A 14,369-nucleotide genomic window follows, 5' to 3' on the forward strand; every position below is an offset into this window, starting at 1 on the left:
CTAATCACCTTTTACATGAAATGTGTATGAGTGTTTTGGGATGATGGAAAGTATGAAGATTAGGAAGATATTTCTAAGTGATGTGAAACTGGAGATTCCCCAATTCTCTAGTGGAGGAGGACAGAAAAGCACTTCAGAGAAAAGAAATGATCTATCCAGGTCACCCATGGTAGTTATTATTAATACTGCTACAAGATGCCAAGGACCCCCTAATCTCAGGTCTAAGTTCTTTCCATTAAACCATTCTGCCAAAAAGAATCTCATATTCTGCAGATACTCTTGAATTTTTCTTGTACTGTCTTTTCTACCCTCTTTCCAGAGACCCAATATCTCATGAGGACATTTTTATATACACCAGAAATATTCCCAATAGCTCATTGACTCAAGTCCTCTCCATTCTCTTTGGTCCTTATCTACAAACTGTTACCATTCTCAATACTTCATCTTCCCTCTCCCCCTCCCTGAACTCCTGGGCTAGATCTGTCTCATTGAGGGCTTGATTGTGACACTCAGTGCTTCTTCCTTCCATCAGTATAGCCTCACTACACAAACCACAAACTATCACATAACATTTTAACATATCTCCAGGGACTTCTGGTTAAGCTAAAGGAAAAGATCCAATAAAGCCAGGCTCCTAGCTATACCCAACTTCTCTGATCCTCTTGCTTTCTGGGGCTCAGTTCTAGAAGTAAAAGAGGGAAATAATAGAGCCTATGTGCTCTAACTTCCTCACTCCCACCCTGCAGGAAATGAGTTCAGAATCTCTTCCCTGCTTCCTGTTTGGCTAGGAACTTATGTTTCTGTTTCCTTGCCAAATTTGTCTCGTTTCCTTCTTCCCCCTCCCATGGCTGTCCAGGTGTGCTTGCTGTGTCTTGACTGATAAAATAATAGGTCCAAGCCCTCTTTTCATAAACAGATCACACACTTTTTCTACCTACTGAACTCTCTATCACTAGCTTGTGCCATACTCTTCCCTTGATATAACTTTCAAATATCTGTCAAAAATATTACAGAAATAAAGGGAAGAGCATTCACTTTGGAATCTCAGATTAAACACTTTGATATGTCACTTGTTCATGCTCTTTTTTGTAGATTCGTCTTGTCCCTCTCCTGCCACTTTTATTATCAGCCCTTGCCTTACCACTGGCATCCTTGGGTTCTCCCAGGATCTGCAGTTTTAACAAGGAGCCAAGTCAGCTCTGTAGCTAAATCTAACTTCCTTTTTCCTCTTATTTTTCTGGGGGCACCTTGGAGGCTGATGAAAGAAAAGATGGCAACAGCTGTTTTGGTTCCTTCTCTCAGCATAAATGTTTGTTTTCAACCTCTGGCTCTATAAGAAATTTGGGGAGAAATGGAAAAAAATCTATTTTCCCTTAGTCTACCCAAGACAAGGATGAGGGCTTTTAGAAGGAATGTAACTAGATAAACAAGAGAATATTAAAAAGTCATCAGTAAGATAAGGGGATTGGGCAAGATGATATCTATATCTAAGATAATACCAGCTTTAATGCTCTTTAGATCCATGCAAAATACACAACTGATTAATTAATTTTTTTATTATAGCTTTTTATTTACAAGATATATGCATGGGTAATTTTTCAGCATTGACAGTTGCAAAACCTTTTGTTCCAACTTTTCCCCTCCTTCCCACCTCTTCCCCCAGATGGCAGGTTGACTAATACACGTTAAATATGTTAAAGTATAAGTTAAATACAATATATGTATACATGTCCAAACAGTTATTTTGCTGTACAAAAAGAGTTGGACTTTAAAATAATGTACAATTAACCTGTGAAGGAAATCAAAAATGCAGGTGGACAAAGAGAGGGATTGGGAATTCTATGTAGTGATTCATAGCCATATCCCAGAGTTCTTTCACTGAGTACAACTGATGAATTTAAAGAGCTCAGCAACATAAAGTTTTCTGCAAGTCAGCCATAGATTGGCTGACAATTTCCAGGGATATACTGACCCTAGTTTCTAATCCTTACCTAGAGACCTAGAGTTATTAACAATAACTCCCATGGGTGACCTGGACAGATCATTTCTTTTGTCTGAAGTGCTCTTCCGTCTTGTTCCACTAGAGAATTGGGGAGTCTCCAGTTTCACATCACTTAGAAATATCTTCCTAGTCTTCATACTTTCCTTCATCCCAAAACACTCATACACATTTCATGTAAAAGGAGAGACCTAAGGAGACAATCCTTAGTTCTCACCAGTTTGTCATTAAGTTTGGCTGTAGCTACAACCAGTAAAGCTTTGTTAGTGCTATACATTCTGTTCTGGCTAGAGTTCAAACCTGGCCTTTCCACATGACCAAACTACATGATCCCAGAAGACGCTTCCATGCATGATCATGATTTTGCAGACCCCGCCTTGTCAAAACTCCAAATTAGCTAGCTTCTTTTTCTGGTTTCAAACCTAGCTAACTCTTGGATCTCTCAAACTTTTTGACTTCCCACTTTAAGTAATTCTAGGCTTTCACTGATTGGGAGAATCCATCCAACAAACAGGTTCAGAAGTTAATTAAGGATTACATTTTTAGGGCTCACATTTAATAGTTCCATTCGTCTTACCCTTTTATCATATTCCTCTTTTATGTTTCTACATTAGTTTCATCTGTATAATAACCCTTTGAAGTAGGTACTACTGATATCATTGGCTCCCTTTCATAGGAGGAAGGGAGTGGCAGGTTTTGGATGATCAAATGACTTGCTCAACAAGTCCCCAATTCAATTTAACAAACCTTTGTTAAATGCTTATTATATGTAAGGCACTGTGCTAGGCTCTGCTCCTTTCTAGAGTCCCCCTATTACAGCTTTGCAATACAAATAATATCAACCCACTGCCACAAAAAGTTCCTTTCATCTCAGGCTCTATGCCTTAGGCCTCATAAGTCCAATCATGAGATTGGACTTCAGATCCATCCCCTTGGATTCCCTCCCATTTCCTGCCTTACATTTGCTCTCTTACACTACAATCTGATCAAATCTGCTATAGACATGTAGTCCTTGGACCTGTATCTTTCCATACTGTATCCCAAAATAGAGCTGCCATAAAGATGCCCCTTTCCCTGTCCATTTTTTCTACCTTTCCTTTTCTTGCTAATACAAGTTTACTTTTTTTGCAAATAGGAAAGGAAGAAAATCTATAAAATGGTACAAAATCTCAGAGCTTGGAAGAATCTTAAGTGCCATCTATTTTTGTTCTATTGCAGGACATTTCTACAGCACTTCTGACATTTGGTCATAGAAATTGCCTGAAAGTTATCAAAAGGAACAGAAGTCCAGAACTCTGTATCCCTCACTAATAATTCTTGCCCTCTGGACAAGGTACCATAAAATGTGCTCAGAACAAAGAGTGACTGAAATAAGGGAAAGGAGGAAAATTCAAGGAAAAAACCTCCAATCTTAAGAGACAAAGACCTGATGGAGATATAAGGATCCTGGACATCCAGAGGCCACTGTTGAGGAGGCTATTTTCAACTAAGAGAGCAAGGTCACACTAGAGTGAAGCTCACCTGAGCTATAGCGACTAGAGCTAATTATAGTTTGCAGGCAGGGTGCTAAATTCAATTGTTTTTACTTGCTAAAGGAACGTACATACTCTCAGCCCCCTCTAAATTGTTGTGCCCTATGATGAAGCTCTGGTCACTCAGTCCTAGTTTGGACTCCCTATCCCAGGTCCCTACTTTACCTAGCAGCTATTTTCTTTCACAAGGGAACATAAGCATGCTTCTTCCTCCTTCCTGTACCCCAAACATACTAACTCTCTTCCTGTGCAGGAGCTCTGTGTTCTAACTTTCTTCCAGGGAAGAACCAGCAGCTGTCTTTCCATAGGCAAAGCCACCTCAATTCCATTAACCTTTCCTGAGAGGTCTGCTTCCTCTAATCTTTGCCTTCTCTCAGGGATTATCACTCAGCTCTCAGAATCCTTGCAAACTGGGGAGCACAAAACTAGCAAATCTAGAGTTAGATGAGGGCTTGCCCCTATGCTGAGTAGATTCATTTGAATTTCTCATGGCCCCTCTGCATCCTGGCCTCTGAATGGTGTACTACAAAATGGCACTTAAGGCTTATGGTCCATTGTGACTCTTGAGGCTGGGAAGTTCCTCAATCTCTTTCCTGATATTTCATTTCTGTGAAATTGAGGTCTCACAGAAAAAAAGGGAGTGACTCACAGGCACCACATGCCCTGATTTTTTTTTATTATTTTTATTTTACTCAACACCACTTTTGTAACTGCTATAAAAGACCAGGAAGAGAATGTGGGGGTGGGGAGACAGGAGAATGTGCCATAAACAAGGAGAGCTATTTAGTGGCTTTTAAGCGGCAAGGGTGTCTCTAGGGAGAATTTGAGGGGGGAAAAAAAACAAGGCATTCTATTTGGAAACAATTCTGCTGAGATATAGCCTCATCTCGGCTTCACTCCCCCGCTGTTTATTACCAAGTGTCATGAGCATGAGAGGAAATTTTGAGCTATCAACGAGTTCACTTTCTGTCCCTAAAGTTATAGACTTTTCCAACACAAGCCACAAAGTCCAAAACAGAAACATCTAATTGTGGGCATGCACGATCCTAAAGGGCCTCCTGCCTCTGAGCAGCATTCTAATGGGTAGTCCAAAGAATCACAGGCCTGAAAGCTAGAAGGGAGAAAGCAACCTGCTATATCATTTAATGCATTTAACTTGAGATGTCCAAAGATAACACAAGTAGGAAAGGATTAGAAACCAAACTATCTGCCCCCTCCTTATTTAGTTGCTCATTCCATCAATACCATTGTCTGCACTATATCTTTGTTGTTGTTATTGTCATATGGGCTGAATTTAGCAAGAGAGTGATTAAGGAGATTCACTGTGAGTTTACTAAGTCCCTGTACCAAATCAGCAATGACTGCAGGCTCAGACTCTTGTTGACTTATAGAATACCAGAACTAGAATGGACTTCAAGATCTTTTAATCTTGGGTCAAGGATCTGTTGGGCAATCTGAGAAGGGATCTCTTCTCAGAACAGTGTTTTTCAATGCATAAAATACATAACATTACAAAGGAAATTAATTCTATTAAAATAATTATCAAAACACATTTTTTAAAAATAAAGTTCAAGGACCCCAGATTAAGAATTTGTGATCTATTCTAATCTCTTAGAAAAAAACCTAATGAACATTAAAAGTTAAACTCTAAACTACTCAAAGCTCTCCAATTCCCCCTTTGATCCTAATTAAAATGTTTATAGCCACTGGACTCAAGTTATAACCAATATGTACATATCCTACTGAGCATTTCTTGCACTATGTAATGTGATTTTGTACTCTTTCCTTATGGCTCTCTAGGGACAGAAAGTCCACATTCTTCCAAGAAATATGTTGTAGATTTGAATAACCCTTTCTCTTTCCTATCCTCAACCTTTGTTCTGCCAAGGCAATCAGTCCTCCCACAACTCATTACATTTTTAAGTTTTCTTCTTGTTTTCTGCCAGTTAAGAAAGAAAGTAGCTAGTAATCATGACAAGGTGGCATATGGATAGAATCCTGGGCTTGGAATGAAAAGACTGGTTTCAAATCCTGGCTTATATATCTGGAGTTGGAAGAAATCTCAGAACCTATCTAGTTCAACTCCTTCATTTTATAGATGAATAAACTGAGGTCCTGAGAAGTTAAGTGATTTGCCCCAATCATAAATAGTTAAGTGTCAAAGACGGGATTTTAATCTAAATACTTTGATTCCAGAGGCAAGACTCTTTCTAATGTATTATATGTCTACTAATGTTACTTAAGACTTAGGTGATATTGAGTATGTCCCCTTAATTTCACTGGGTCTCAGTTCCTTCCCTTGTAAAATGAGAGCTTGGTTAAAAATGGTCTCTGTGATCCCTACCAGCTATAAATCCTATGATACGGTGAACTTGTATATTATTGAAATTAGTATATGGGTCCCTTTCACTTCTTATCTCTGTAATACATATAGAATGTCAGTCCCTTTGGCTTTTCATGAGTGAAAAGGCAAGTTCTTCCCTTTTCTTGAAATAAGAAGCTGCTTTAGGGACATACAATTGGAGGAACTAAATTAGGAGCTGTATCCATCTAGAAATCTTAAGGACAATCCACTCATCCATTACCCTGTCCTTATTCCATTCTGTGCTGCAATTCCACACTTATGTCTTAGGATCATCCACATAAAGAAATTCAGCTTAGGCTAAACAGAAAAGTTAATGGTATTTCTCAAATCCTGTTGGAATTATTAGCAGAGACAGTTTCAAAAACTACTGGGATTTTGAGGGTTGAGGATGAAAGTTCAGGAAACATTGTAGACAGTGAGATAGCTGATTCTAACAATGTCTGAGTGAGTCACTGCTCTTATTGCCCTTCTCTCTAATCCTGAAGTCACCCTAGAAGTTGTTCTCAATCAGTAAAATATCCCCAATTTCTGGGAGGAGGAAGCTGGTCATGAACATGAAGAATAAATTCAGAGGGAAGAGAAGACAGGGTACCTATTCCCAAGACGCTCCCAGTCTGAGAAGGGAGGTGGTCCTGTTCCTGAGGGAAATCTTAGTTTGATAGAAGTATTAAAAGCATCCTCTTTCCAACATGGACAAAGATAGAGAAAAGGAGATAGATAGATAGAGTTATGCTTTATTATTATGCATCCTATACAGAGTTATTTATCTTTTAATGTAGTTTCTTCAACAATCTTTAGCACTTATACAACTCTGTATAGTCTACTCCTTTACATTTGTCTATCTACCTGCCTAGTTACTAGGAGAGTACCTGGGCCATACTAGGCACAAAATTACCTCTGTATTTGTACTTTGGGATAAATAACCTCATGATTAATGAACAGTCATATGTAGAATAAACATTGAGGCCAGTATTGAAGTTTTGTATTACACAGTGGTAGTCAGTACATTAAAAAGCCCTCTTTGGCTCACATCTACTCTCCCCAAACCAGAAACTGAACTCTTCCCATAGAGGGAAATTCCTATCATTCTGGAATCAGATGCTTACAGAATGTGAAAGTTGTTAGAAGGGACCTCAGTTGCCATCTAGTCCAGTCCCATCACTTTATAGATGAAAACAGTATGATTCAGAGTGAGATTGGATTACTCAAGACTGTCCTGTGACTGACTTTTCCCATTGATGAGTTCTTCCTGAACCCTCCATTTTGCAAAAAGACCTAGATCAGCCATCTTTCTTTTTTTTCCCTTGCCCTGTTTCTAATTCTCTGAACTTGGCTATCATACTTCCCACCCCCTCCTTTCAGCTCCTTTTTCTGTATTGGCCTTCCCAATTATATTATTAGCTCCTTGAGAACAAGGACTCTTCCTTTTTCTTTATACGTGAATTCTGAAAACCTATCACATATAATAAGCACTTAATAAATGCTTGTTGACCTGAGTAATGGGAGAAGCAGAATTAGAATACAGTGCCTTGCACTTGGCTTTAGCCGAGATATTTTTGTATGATAAATCAGCCTTGGGAATTAGGGGCAGCTTTATATTCCATGCTTTTCATTTTCATTTTTCCATCTTCTCCAATGTCATTAGACATTACAGACTAACAGAGTTCTGATGCTTAAAGAGAGAACCAGAAATCATTGCATTTATTTTGTATTTTCAAGTCAAGACACTAGCCAATAGTGCCTCTTCTCTTGAGGAATCTTGAGGAGGTTGTGCTCCCTCTTCTTCCTTCTTCTCTTCTTCTTCACCTGGTCCTGTTTCTATCTCATTTTCTCACATACACACAGGGTGATCCTCTCTATTTACACCTCTCTATCTTTTTTGCTCTTTTGGACCAAGGCATCCAATCATGGGGCATGCAGCATCCTGTTGCTAAGCAACGAGCTCCTTACCTGCCCCATTGTGTTAGGATCTCCATGACAACATGTATTTTCAATAGGAAAAAAATAAGTTAGGTGATGACATGTAGTGAGGTGATGAGACATAGGATTTCAGAGCTTTCATGATATTCTTTGAGCACATTTAGCAGACATGTATTATCGGTCTACTATCTGTCAGACGATATGCCAGGTACTCAGAAAGATGAAATATGATGATGAAAAATTATAAGCCCTATCCTCAAGAAGCTTACTATCTGAAGAGAGGGTATATGACATTAGTAAATAAATTTGATAAAAGCAGAGTATTAAAAATGGAAAGGAAAGATTTAGATAAACTGCCTAAGAATAAATTACATTTTTTTCCAATCAGTAAAAATTCATCTTCTCTCCCCACCCAACCCAATTTCTTACCCAGAAAAGGAAAAAATAAAAGACTTGCTACAAAGAAAGTATGAATGGACAAAACAGATTTTCACACTGACCATATCCCCCCCCAAAAAATGTCTTATTTGACTCAGTAACTTTTGAAAGTGTCAGCTACCCCATATCACTGTAGTTTTCAGGACCAAGATTTAAAGCATGATGGCATCAATTCCATTGAGGATGAAAAATGTAATATACATGACGATCATTCTAAGTGTCATTTTTGCCATCTGAAAATGGATATAAAAATCTCTGTTCTATATTTCTTATGTAATTATTGTAAGAATTGAATGAGATAATATTGCAAAAGCCCTTTGTAACCTATAAGAATCAGTTCCTTTTTTCCAGTTTCTTCAAAAACCCTTCATGCTTACTCCAGGGCTTTCTTTTTAATATCATAAATCACTATCTGGTTCCTTGCAGCTACTACTATAACCTACTATGATAATGGCCCTGACTCTCTGAAAGGCACTCACTGTCTCCATATCTGAGAACCTGAATGCCAGACTTCTTAAACTCTAAACTACAAATGTGTTTTAATTTGGGCTTGGAAAAGAGCCACCACAATCAAAAAGAGATCTAAGAGAATTTTGTTTAGCAAGACTGGATGGCTCTGAAACTTCATAAATTATAAATTCATATCTAAGAGAGAAATTAGGGATCATCTAATCTAATCCCCTTAATTTTACAGATGAGGAAACTGAAGTCAAAAAACATCTTAAATGAATTGACCAAGGTTACATGTAATAGAAAAAATGAAATCTGAATCCAAAATCTCTTACTCCCCCTATCTACTGCATTATGTTAATTAATATATCTAACTTACTCCAAGTCCAGATCTCTATGATTCTGGGGAAGAAAAGGAACTTCTTTCAACCTTTGAGAAGTCAAGAAAAAGAAGGAAAAATATCATTGAATTGATGGATGACCTCAAACTATTCCTTATGCCTGGAATGTTTTTGTTCTCTATACTTGGCCTGTTGAAATTCAACTTATTCTTTCATGCCTAGTTCACATCCAATCTCTTTTCTTAAGATCTGCCTGCCCACCTACAACCACCATCACCAACCTAGGGTAGTGATCTTTCCTTCCTCTAAAGTCTCTGCCACTTTGTACTGTTCTTATGGAAAGGCAGCTTGGCATAAGATAGGGCACTAGACTTGGAATCAAGAAGACTTGCGTTCAGAGCTTTTCCTCTTACACTATCAATGTAATAAGTTTCTTTTTCCCCTCAATTTCCTCATCTGCAAAATGAGTAAGTCAGCCTCTCAATGTCCTCTGAAGTCTTTTCCCAGCTTTAAATCTAAAATCCTTTGTTGTACTTATATTCTATTTACCTTTGCATCTCAAATAGCAGAACACTACTCTGCATATACTAAGTGCTTAATAAATGTTGACTTAGTGCTGCTGGAAAAATACAGAGGGACCAGATCCTATTGAGTGCTTTGGGCGGGAGCCCTTGGGGTTCTGCCAGGGCCAAAGCTGAACAGCTGTTCATCAGACAGCTTCATGTGGCAACTAGAAAAATCTGTCCTGAAGCTTGCTGAAAATACATAGGGGAAGCAGGAGGTGGCCACAGATTGGGAAAGGCTGGAAACCAGAGAAGAAAGGAATATGGGCTGCTCAGCACTCCCTCAACTGGGCATTAAATGCTTTCAGGAAAAGGAGGTCTAATAGATGGAGTTGTGGCCTGTGATAATAACTCTTTATATGGCTCTTTAAGGTTTCCAAAACATTTTGCTCACAATAACCCATGGCATAGGAGGTACAAATATCATCATCACCATTTTTCCATGGAAGAACCAGAGGTGACTGCTTGAAATGACTTACCTATGGTCCTCTAACTAGAAGTATCCAAGCTAGGATTCACATCCAACCCTTTTGACCCCGAATATGTAGACTTTCTACTCTCACATTGCTGATACCAGGCATGGTTCTCTTGCATGGGTGTTTCTACAAATAGACTGTTTTTACATAGTATTTCTGCATTGGAGCAGAAGGCTTAGAAGACACATTCTTATCATGGAGAGATTTGATTTGGAGGTCATCTCATTCATCCTCCTGCTTCTTGAGAGGACCCTTACCAAATCTTCCCAGGTAGAGAAGAGATACAACCTTCAAACAGCAGAAACAGGAACCCTGGTATTTTTTTTTCATACATAACTATACAGAAAGTGTAATCTGAAATACTGATAGAGACTAGATTTGTGATTTTACTGGTATAGGAAGCTCCCAGATGAGGAAACCCTCTCTACCATTATACAGGCTAGGACTTTTTCTTTAGTGCAGATTTACAGAAGCTGGGAGTGTATTCATTGGGAAGAGAAAAAAGTGTTTCTTGGCTGTTGAGTCACTCTTTGCTTTCCATGCACCCATAGTTGTCAGCCATGAGAGTTGGTCTGACATTAGTAATGGGAGAACTGAAAGTTCAAGTTAACCATCAATGTTCATTTGCCAATTTTCAAGTGCACAAACATTCCTCCAGCTCTTGGCTCCTTTCAGCGTGTATCCACTTAGACTGAACAGTACAACTATAGAATCGAAGGATGTTACAGCAAGAAGGTACCTTAGAAACCACTTGGTCTAACCCTTTCATTGGATAAGTGAGGGATCTGAAATTTAAAGTGGAAAAATGATTTCAGATTGCCAGCTAATAGCTGCTGTCATGACCTTGGACCACTTCATATTGTTGTTATTATAGCTGTTTAGTCTTGTTTGAATCTTTATAACCCAATGGACCACAGCATGCCAATACTGTCTGTGGAGTTTTCTTGGCAAAGATACTGGAGTGGTTTGCCATTTCTTTCTCTAGTGGGTTAAAGCAAACCTAGGTTAAGTGACTTGCCCAGAATTAAATAGCTAATAAGTGTAGCTGCTTTTAACAGTTCATATGAAAGAAGGCAAATATAATAGGGTAGTAAAATGAAACAAACCAAAAAAAAATAAGAGCTGGAACATATACATATATGGAGAGTTCTTTAATATTTCCAAAGCACATGCCATTTAAACCAATTGATTGGTTGAAGAAGCTGGGGATGTTTAGCCTAAAAAAGAGAAACCATGGGGATAGAAATTGATTATGGCTTAAATATTTGAATTATAATATAGTATAGTAGATTAAGTATTTGAAAACTGTCATGTAGAAGACATGACACATAGTAGACAGAGTGCTGGAGCTGGAAGTCAGGAATTCTAAAACAGAATCCAGCCTCGGATACTACGTGTGACTAGACAAATCACTTATGCCAGTTTGCCTCAGTTTCCCATCTGTAAAATAAGCTGGAGAAGGAAATGGCACATCATCACAGTATTTTTATCTAGAAATTCCCAAGTGGGGCCTGGAAGAGTCAGAAATGATTGAACAATTACATGTGGAAGAAAGATTGAGATTAATAATAAAAGTTAATATTTATATATTAATGATTTATATGATAAACATTTATATAGTACTTTAATGCTTACAAAAGTCTTTACAAATATCTATATCAGTTGATACTGATATAAAAGTGAAAGGTAGGTGGTAATATTATTTCCATTTTACAGATGAGGCTGCAGAAGGAAATGAACCCTATGATGTGTCAGATATGATGCTAAGTTTTTTTTTTAAACGTTACCTCATTTAATCCATCCAGCAATCCTTCATGTTGGTGCTTACAGTTGGAGAAAGTAAGGCAAATAGAAGTTAAGCTACTAGCAAACCTGTTAACTTAAGCCTTGTACTTGTCCCCAGAAAAGAGAAGTTCAGAGAGGCAGATTTCAGTTACATATAAAGACAAACTTTTTAAAGGTTAGAGCTGTTCCAACACAAAATGAGCTAACTTGGAAAGAACTAGGTTTCTCATGACTAGTTCTTTTCAGATAGAGGCTAGAAAACTACAAGAATCTGGGTAGGTCCATTGCAGATTTGGGTTGAATTAAATGCCCTCAGAGATCCTTCCTAGCCTGAGATTTTCTGGTTTTGGAATAGGACGTTTGAACTCTTCCCAGATGCATAGGAGTGAGCCATGGATCTGAGGGACACAATAGGAAAGCGAAAGAACCGGGGAGTTCAGGAAAGATGAGTAAAGAAAGGAGTCTTTTAAGGACAGACCTTGGTGCCCAGATTGCAAATACATTCCTCTTGATGCCTATCAGGAAAAATAAACTAGGGAGCACATGATAATATCAAAGAGGTGCTCTATGCAGGGAAGAGAGAAAGGAGTGGGGAGCCCCTCCTTTCCAAGCTCCTCTCCCCAGGGCCTCTAGTGCTTTGATGGGTGAGGGTTTTCATTAGCTTAGTTGCCAAGATCTGGTCTCTTCTCTGTATGTGATCCTCATGGTAATGTAGTAGTGCTATTGAAAAGGAGAGAAAATCTCCTGACTTGGCATTTCTAAGTTGGCAGTGCTCGGAGGTGGGTGCACTGTTTTATCTTGGCCCTTGAAGGAAAAAGGGCAGTGTCAGTTGAGTGAGGGAGCCTGGCCTTGCTCTTAGAAACCCACAGAGACCGTTTCTTCTCCTTGACTCTGGGATTGAAGCCAGTTAGAGGAGGAAAAACTCCTAGAGTTAGCTCTTTCCATGGCACCCCATTCAACTCTTCTGGGAATTCAGATCTCCTTCAAATACAATTCAATTTGATAAGCATTCATTAAGTAAAGGGAAAAGGCACAAACTTGACTAAATGATACACGATAATGAATGATAAATGTGTTACAAAGGCATAAATTCATTTTTTCATTCAACAAATATTTAATGTCAATTAATGTTGTTACTAGAATCTAATAAACACTAGCGTGTTACTAGAATCTAATAAAGATAAAAAAAATAGATCTTTATAGGGCTCAGTCCCTAACCTCAAGGAACTTATATTCCAATAAGGCAATGACATACATAACTAAAATAGAAAATATCACATGAATTAGAGTTAAATGCCACGTGAAATGGGGGGGGGGGTGAATGTTGTTATTAATTGGGCATCTGGGAAGCCTTTTTTAAAATTAATTTTTTTTTGTTTTTACAACACATTTCTCAATGTATCCTTTTTCCTTCCCCCTTTCAGAAGATCTTTCTTTATAAAGACTAAAAAAGAGGATGTAGATAGTCCCACAAAACTAATATATAATGACATTTTAATATTCCAGATTCTTAGTTGTAAAAAGTTGGTGTTGGCAGAGGAAGAAGTTAAAGAAAATCTAATGAATTGGGCATAAAAATTGGGCATTAGATCTAATTAGGAATCTGACAGGCAAAGAAAGGAACAAGGAAAGATCAGGCATAAGGACCAATATGAATAAAGACAGAACACTACAAGAGGTATGTTTAAGGGACATAGGATAATTCAACACAGAGAGTACATGTAATGAAATAGGATAAGACAAGGTTAGGAATATAGAGTGTTATCTTGTAGAAGGCTTGAATGCTAGACAAAAAAAAAATTAAACTAGACAAGAGAACCACTGAAGATATTTGAACATGTAACCAGATTAATACCCACAAGAAAATATGTCTGGCAGAGATACGAAATATATCTGGGAAGTTAGAGAGAGTGGAAGTAGGAAAGCCTGTTTGCAGTAATGTAGACTGGTAATCATTACTTTGCTCCTTATTCTGGCAGTGGTAGTCATGGGAATAGAGTTGGGATGTTGAAGAGGGAAAGAATGAATGCAAAAGTATATTGAAAAAGAAGAACTTACATGCCTTATTATGAGGGAAGAGGGGAAATGGCAAATTGCTCCAGTATCTTTGCCAAGAAAATTCCCAAAAGGGGTCATAAAGAGTTTGACACAACTGAAAAATAACTCACTACAAAATCAGGGAATAGAGAGGATAAAATCAAAGATAACATGAAAGTTTTAAACTTTTCTGTTTTAAACATGGGAGATGGAGTGAATGGCGGCACCTCTAATAGAAATATTGAAGTCAGAAGAAGCAGCTCCACACTTCCTCCTGACAGAGTTGATGGACTCATGGTGCCTTTTAAGACACATTTTTTTTTTGGAATGGCTAATGTAGGTACTTATTCTTTGTGCCAATGCCTATTTGTAAAAAAAAAAAGGGGGGGTTATATTTTTGTTTCTTTTTTCAAGTGGAGTGGGGATAGAAGGGAAAGTATTTTTGTTCATTGAAAAATAAAAT

At 38.1% G+C, this 14,369-nt stretch overlaps 1 protein-coding gene across 7 annotated transcripts in view; it reads left to right on the forward strand.

The window, feature by feature from the left end:
• Positions 1-14,369, forward strand: part of NAV1 (neuron navigator 1) — a 352,671-nt gene that overhangs the window by 76,678 nt on the left and 261,624 nt on the right. The window lies entirely within an intron of this gene.

The sequence above is a fragment of the Sarcophilus harrisii genome, chromosome 4, assembly GCF_902635505.1.
Source record: "Sarcophilus harrisii chromosome 4, mSarHar1.11, whole genome shotgun sequence".
Lineage (NCBI taxonomy): Eukaryota > Metazoa > Chordata > Mammalia > Dasyuromorphia > Dasyuridae > Sarcophilus > Sarcophilus harrisii.